The 6,205-nt window shown below is 42.5% G+C and overlaps 1 protein-coding gene across 3 annotated transcripts in view; it reads left to right on the top strand.

Moving 5' to 3' along the window:
• Positions 1 to 287: 287 nt before the first annotated feature.
• The window catches only part of rhbdf1b (rhomboid 5 homolog 1b (Drosophila)), a 39,737-nt gene continuing 33,819 nt past the window's right edge, over positions 288 to 6,205 (top strand). The window contains exon 1 of one of the 3 annotated variants that reach the window (XM_040023145.1): positions 288 to 571. The gene's annotated coding sequence lies outside the window, so the exon portion shown is untranslated. The remainder of the gene's footprint in view (positions 572 to 6,205) is intronic. The other 2 variants (XM_040023146.1, XM_040023147.1) reach the window with 2 other exon arrangements.

Here is a 6,205-nt window from a genome sequence, read left to right as displayed (position 1 = left end):
AAACAACCTTTATTATTCAAGTAGGTAATTCTCACATAGATGTACAACTTTTAATTTAAACTGAAAAAAAAAAAACCCGGCTTAAATAACTGTGAGACCAGATGGTATTTCTAATCTTCCCTGGCCTAAAAACCTTACAATTACAACTATGTAGATTACTCTTAGCCTGTTTTATCGCCTAGCCTGTAGTTGCTCGTTATCGCCGATAGACGGCGCCCTCCAGTCGCCCTTAGGTCGGTCTGTCGGTCGGCGTCCATCCAGCGGTGGCGGCAGCAGCGGCAAAGTAGGCGGACCGGGTGAGAGACTACACATGAGCAGCTCAGTGGCTGACGGAGAATCCGGTGTACGCGCTATAGTACGGAGGCTTCAGCTGGCAGCTGTTTCACATTTTTATGGCACGTGAACACGGTACCGCCCTCACTAACATCTGGAGCTCGCGCTTAACAGGGAGACCACTCTTCCTTGTGGCCGCGTGATGAGGCAGGTAGAACTTATGTAGGGCAGTGAGCGTTTCACCGGCGGGGACCCCTCTGTGCTGTACTCGGCAGAAGGAACCGGCCTCATCTTGAAGGTAGGTGGGAATAACGTCGCCTGTCATAGCGGACATCGTCGCTGCTTGAGCCGGCTGCTCAATGAATACACACCGTGTAGTATTTATAAGGCGGGAGCTGAGCTGTCAGCATCTCACTCGTGGTGCAGGTACGCTGTGTTTTAACTGCTTTGCAGCACACGGGCTCTCTGGGTGGGGTCTCCCGAGGCTCACACCAAACACCCATTTGTGGCACTGTGCGTTCATGCTTGTTGTTTGTGTGTGTGTACTAAGGGAGTTTAACACATCTGGACTGTCTTTTAAGCCTTGTGAATTAAAACGCCACGCTGTTGTGTAGCAAATGTGTGTGACACATACCTTGGTCTGTCAAATGGGTGGAAGTCCAAGACATAAGGACCATGAGCGGGTCTAATGAGGTATGAAAGAGAGAAAGGGAAAGTCAGACTAAGGCAGACCTTGTTACCCACTGGCAAAATATCTCTGTATGTTGTCTACTCTTAAATGATATAGTAAGTCAAGGCAGGGTTGGATGATTCACACACACAAACAGACACACACGCTAGGGCACTTGCAGGTTTTTAAGAGTGATGAATTGATTTCAGAGTGCTGCAGGCTCGTCTGTTGCTGAGATGAAGGGGACTGCTAGAGTTGCTGGCTGCGCAGGAATCCCACAGAGACAATTAAACCACTGACCCGTGTCATCAAGGATTTGTTTTGCCTTCCTGTTCGGAAACGTGGTAGGGAGCTGACTTTTTGGGCCAGATGGCAGGAGCATACACTTGCACACACACTTGTAAAGCGCGCGCGCACACACACACACACACACACACACACACACACACACACACACACATCACCTGGCACAGCTGTAAAAAACTCCCTACTGAGGGACACAGCAGTTTTGGTCAGGGTTAAAACCTGCGATCTCAGTGATGACTTGATGGAGTGTGGCAAAAACAAATTCATTGCTCAGCTGTCACAAACACATGTTTCGTTAAGGTTCTGTTCTTTCAGCTGTAACTGTGTTGTGTTGTATGTTAGTAGTACCTGATGTTACTAATAAGACAGGATGCAGGAGGCTCTTTATTTTGGAGGGAAATGGATCTGGCAGTGAATTTGGACATACAATGAAGTATTTTATGAAAGATGTCTAGATTTATACCACTTCTAAACAAGTAAACCTGCTGTTTTCTATGATTTTCTGAACTGTTGATACAAGGCAGGCTGGATCGATGCTGTTGTGTTGTTTACACCAAACTCTGACACTCCCATCCGAGTGCTGCAGCAGAAATCGTGACTTATCAGACCAACCAACGTTTTTTCAGGCATAACTTGCCCAATTATTGTGAATCTTATCCTCAGTTTTCCATTCTTAGCTGACAGGAGTGACATCTGGTGTGGTCTTCCGCTGCTGTAGCCCATCTACTTTAAGGTTCGGCATTTTGCGTGTTCAGAGATGCTCTTCTGCATGCCTCAGGTTAAAAGAGTGGTTATCTGACTTCCTGCTGTCTTCCTGTGAGCTCTGGCCTCTGACATCAACAAGGCTGCTCACTGGATATTTTCACTTTTTCAGGCCATCATTGGTTCGATGGTTGTGCAGGAAAACCCCCGAAAGATCAGCAGTTTCTGAAATACTCAGACCGTCTGGCACTAAAGCCAACTAACAAACCTTCCTTCTCAATTCTGATGTTCAGTTTGAACTTCAGCTGGTTGTCTTGACCAAGTACGCCTTAATGCACTGAGATGGTGGCGTGTGATTGGCTGCTTGGATGTTTGAGTTGAACAGGCATATCAAAGAGAGTGGTTGGAGATTGTACATATCATTTGATCTTTAAAATATAATAATCAAAACAAACTAACATTTCTAAAGTGAAAAACATTCAATTTCTCACGTTAAAGGAAATATATGTGGGTGATTTTAAACTTTTCTTTAAATTGCTGTTATTACAGATCCTTTCATCACTCTACAACTCTGTTATAAATACACGTGGAAAAGCAGCTCATGGTGTCATAAATCACCTCTACTGTGAAGTCCTGATTATGATGGTGGCCCTAAATTAGAACTGAAAGCGCCTAATATAACCTGATGACAAAAGTACGACAGCACACATGCACCCACAGCGCTAAACAGGAAGCCAACAGCATAACCTAGATGTAAAACGGTAGGCATCTGTAAAGCATGAAGACAGTTCGCAGGTGTGTCTTTGTCTCTTGCCTGGGCGCACTGAGGTTGCCGCATCGAGCTTGTTTGAACAAGTTAGACATAAAAGCGACGGTGACAATAGCAGGTTTATTTCTGGGCCGCTGCTCTCACAAGTGAAATGCACCTTCATGTTTATACTGAGCCCTCTCCGCTGGGTGCACCAGGGTGGAAAACTGCGTTGGTTTTACAGGAGCCCTCAAGCATTTTCTACAACTCATTTTTCATGGCAGCTTGCCCAGGAGTGGATCATCTCTAGTGCCTACAAGCCATACTCTACATTTTTCATGTGATTTATGCAACTACTTGTTATCGGGCAACTAGTTCATTCATGTAGGATATGTCGGTAAATAGGTTTGCGCAAATTTGAATGGGAGGTGTCGTGGTTCCTTTGGTCGTCCGTTTTTTAAAAGACATTTTTTCTAAAGGCGTGTTTTTACAAAAGGAGGTCAAATTGATCAAATAACTGCAAAAAAAAGCAACATTCTCCCCAGCCTTAGTGACAATTTCAGTTTAGGAGTATTTAAACAATGGTATACTGATGCTAAACTAACTCAGTGAAAGTGTAAATCTTTGATGACTCCTAAACATCTCAAGAAACCCTCCAACTAAATGGTTGTGTTGGCGATTTGTGCCTGTCATTTCAGCTGGCTGCTGCAGGCAACCCTGGCCAGTCTGCAGTCTAAGTGGCAGACACACACAAACTCTTGACTTCTGATCAACAGTGGAGTTCAAGCTTTGTCTTGGCTGCTTTTATGTTTTGCTTTCACTTGTGGTTTGGTTAGGGTTTGGCACAAAACCTATTTGGTTATAGTTCAGGAAAACCCCCAGTTTGGGTTAACTACATGCAGTTTTTTCCACACAACATAAAAAAGAAAAAGCTGAGAAAAAGCAAAATATCAACAAAAATTGAATCAATATGTTTTTGAGTTTTGGCAGCTTGAATTTTCTTGTTCATCTACTTAAAATATTCCCGTGAGGTTAATCCATTCTTATTTTTCCAGACTTATGATTGGCAGTGGGAGTGCACTAGGCTTTGACCTTTGGGTTTGTGTTTGCTCCTAGTTGCTGACAATATATGATGCAGTATTGTCACAATTCCTCACTCACGGTACAATATTATGGAGATTTTTAACATTTTGCATTATGCTGAGTTTTGGAATATCTGTTCCATCTAGTGATTCATCCATTTTCTTCTACTCTCCAGTTCAGAGTATCGTAGGGCTGGAGCCTATCCCAGCTGTCTGTTTTATCCAATGAGATAAAGTTATGTCACATCTGTTATTTTTTTTCTCCAAAATGAGGCAATTAAGTATTCCAACACTGTCACTAAAACCTGACGTAAATGTTGCCACATGCTGGAGTCAGTGTGTTATCAGATATCTGCAATTGAATAAGGTCAAGTTTGGTAGTTACATGCAGTCTGTTTCTGATAATACAGTAATTAACTGGGATAAACTGTCAAAAATCGCACATCTGTTGCTGTTTACGTAGACAGACATTCACATTTTCACACAGCAAACTTCCTGTTCTACAGGAATATAACCAGAATACAACCAGCTGGCCGGCTGTTGCAAATTTTATGTTTCTAATACTAGCTTTTTAACATTAAATTTTATTGTTAAGCCCATCAGTATAGTGCAATTATGTGAACAAGAAAGTTCAAGTTGCCAGAACTCTTGTCTAAATGTGTGTATATTTGTAAAATCAACAAAAACTATCACGAGTTGAGAAAACTCAAAAAGCTTTTGAATCGTACTGTCACAATATTTAGATTTTTTAAATAGTTAAGTTTTCTCAGCTTTGCACATAGAATCACAAGTGCACTCTGCAGCGCTTTTTAGATATTCTTTATCCAATCACAATTGTTGTACTAATATTGAATATTGTGTCATCCCCTGACTCTTATTTTGAAAGTTGAGCTGCTGCTAACCAGCTTCCCCGTGCCTTTTCTGTCATTTTTGACTTGGCTGCTGTTGTGGTAGTTCTTCATATTGTTCAGCTGCTTCTCCAGAAGCTCTTTTGTGTTGATGCAGTATCTTTACTCCACTGTCATGGAGATCAGCTAACAGATGGAAGGCCCTTTTAGGGAGAACCTTGAGTGTGTGCTGCTACGTCAGGCTCATGTCAGCTGCAGAGCAGAACAAGGTTTACTTTAAAAAGGTAGACTTAAAGTCTCCTCTCTCTGTGCCGGGGCAGCTGACGATCTCTGTTATTCTTGTGCACTTCCGTTTGTGTGCCTGCACGTGCACATGCAATTGCATACTGGCACTAACACTTGCTAGAAACCTCCATTGCCTTTCCTGCCTTTCCAGGATGCTGTTACATCTAAAAATGACAACAGCACAGCACATGATTTACATGCACGTGTACCACACAAATTACCTATGTGTTTTTCTGGAAGAGGAAAGTCTGAGGCATCAGCAGATTAGCTCAAAATCTGTAGTGAAGCCAGGTAAAAGGTGTGAATCCTCTAGCCATCTTTAACAAGTCTAACATGAGTTAACCCATACTTTTGGGTAGATAGTGTCCACAGCAATGTGAGATTTGTCTGATTTTTTGGTAACAGTCTGGTGCTGGCTGCATAAAAAAGTTTGTTTTTACAGTCAGTGTGTGCAGAGGGGCAGCAGACCGCGGCTGCCTTTCATGGCTGGCAACAAATTCAGACCTTCAGCTGCAGCATGAATGATTAGCAGTGCGATGACATGACTTTCCTAAATGTGCACTAACAGGTAATGGTTAAATAGTTGAGTATGTGCAGCTTGTTTTACCCTGCATCCACCCCCACCCCCTGGAAGAAACAAATGATCAAGATTTGAGCTGATCTGCACAGATCTGGACGGGGATTTCTCTAATCCTCTCTCTCCATTATTGTGTCTCTTCCTCTTTTTTCTTTTTTTCCTGTCACTACATGGTGCTTGCGCTTTCATTTTTTCCCCCTCAGATAAGATCAGACAGGTGCTTTCAGTGCACCATGCAAGTAGTGACAGATAATAAAAAAAAAAAGGTGTTCATATTCATATGTGTGTTATTTTTATTTACTGTAAGCAATAAATAAACTCTGACATAAGTATGCATTTTTAGTTTGATTTTAATATTCTCTAAAGTTTCCTCGATCATTCAAGTCTCGCGTAAAAATAAAAATCAGACTCCATAAATTCGATGAAGTACCGTGCAACAGATTGTCGTGGGTTCACTTATTTATACAGTGTAAGTGCGGACATGCAGGTCACGGAACAGTCATGAGTGGATCAGTGTGATAAGTGTGTGATGGGGTGATGACCGATGGGCAGATGTGCAGTCTTGCAGTTACTGTGAAACATTTGTTTCAGGATGAGTTGGGTGGGAGCTGCATGAACAGATTTCCCGATTGTATGTTGAGTCTTTGAAGAGTAGACTTGCAGTGGGTGTGCAGTGATACCGGAGGGACAATACTTTTTTTACTTCGATACTAA

The sequence above is a fragment of the Simochromis diagramma genome, unplaced genomic scaffold (assembly GCF_900408965.1).
Source record: "Simochromis diagramma unplaced genomic scaffold, fSimDia1.1 OVJJ01000208.1, whole genome shotgun sequence".
NCBI classification, from domain to species: Eukaryota; Metazoa; Chordata; class Actinopteri; order Cichliformes; family Cichlidae; genus Simochromis; species Simochromis diagramma.
Note: the sequence above shows the minus strand (reverse complement) of the source record. Positions and strands in the feature narration are given on the sequence as shown.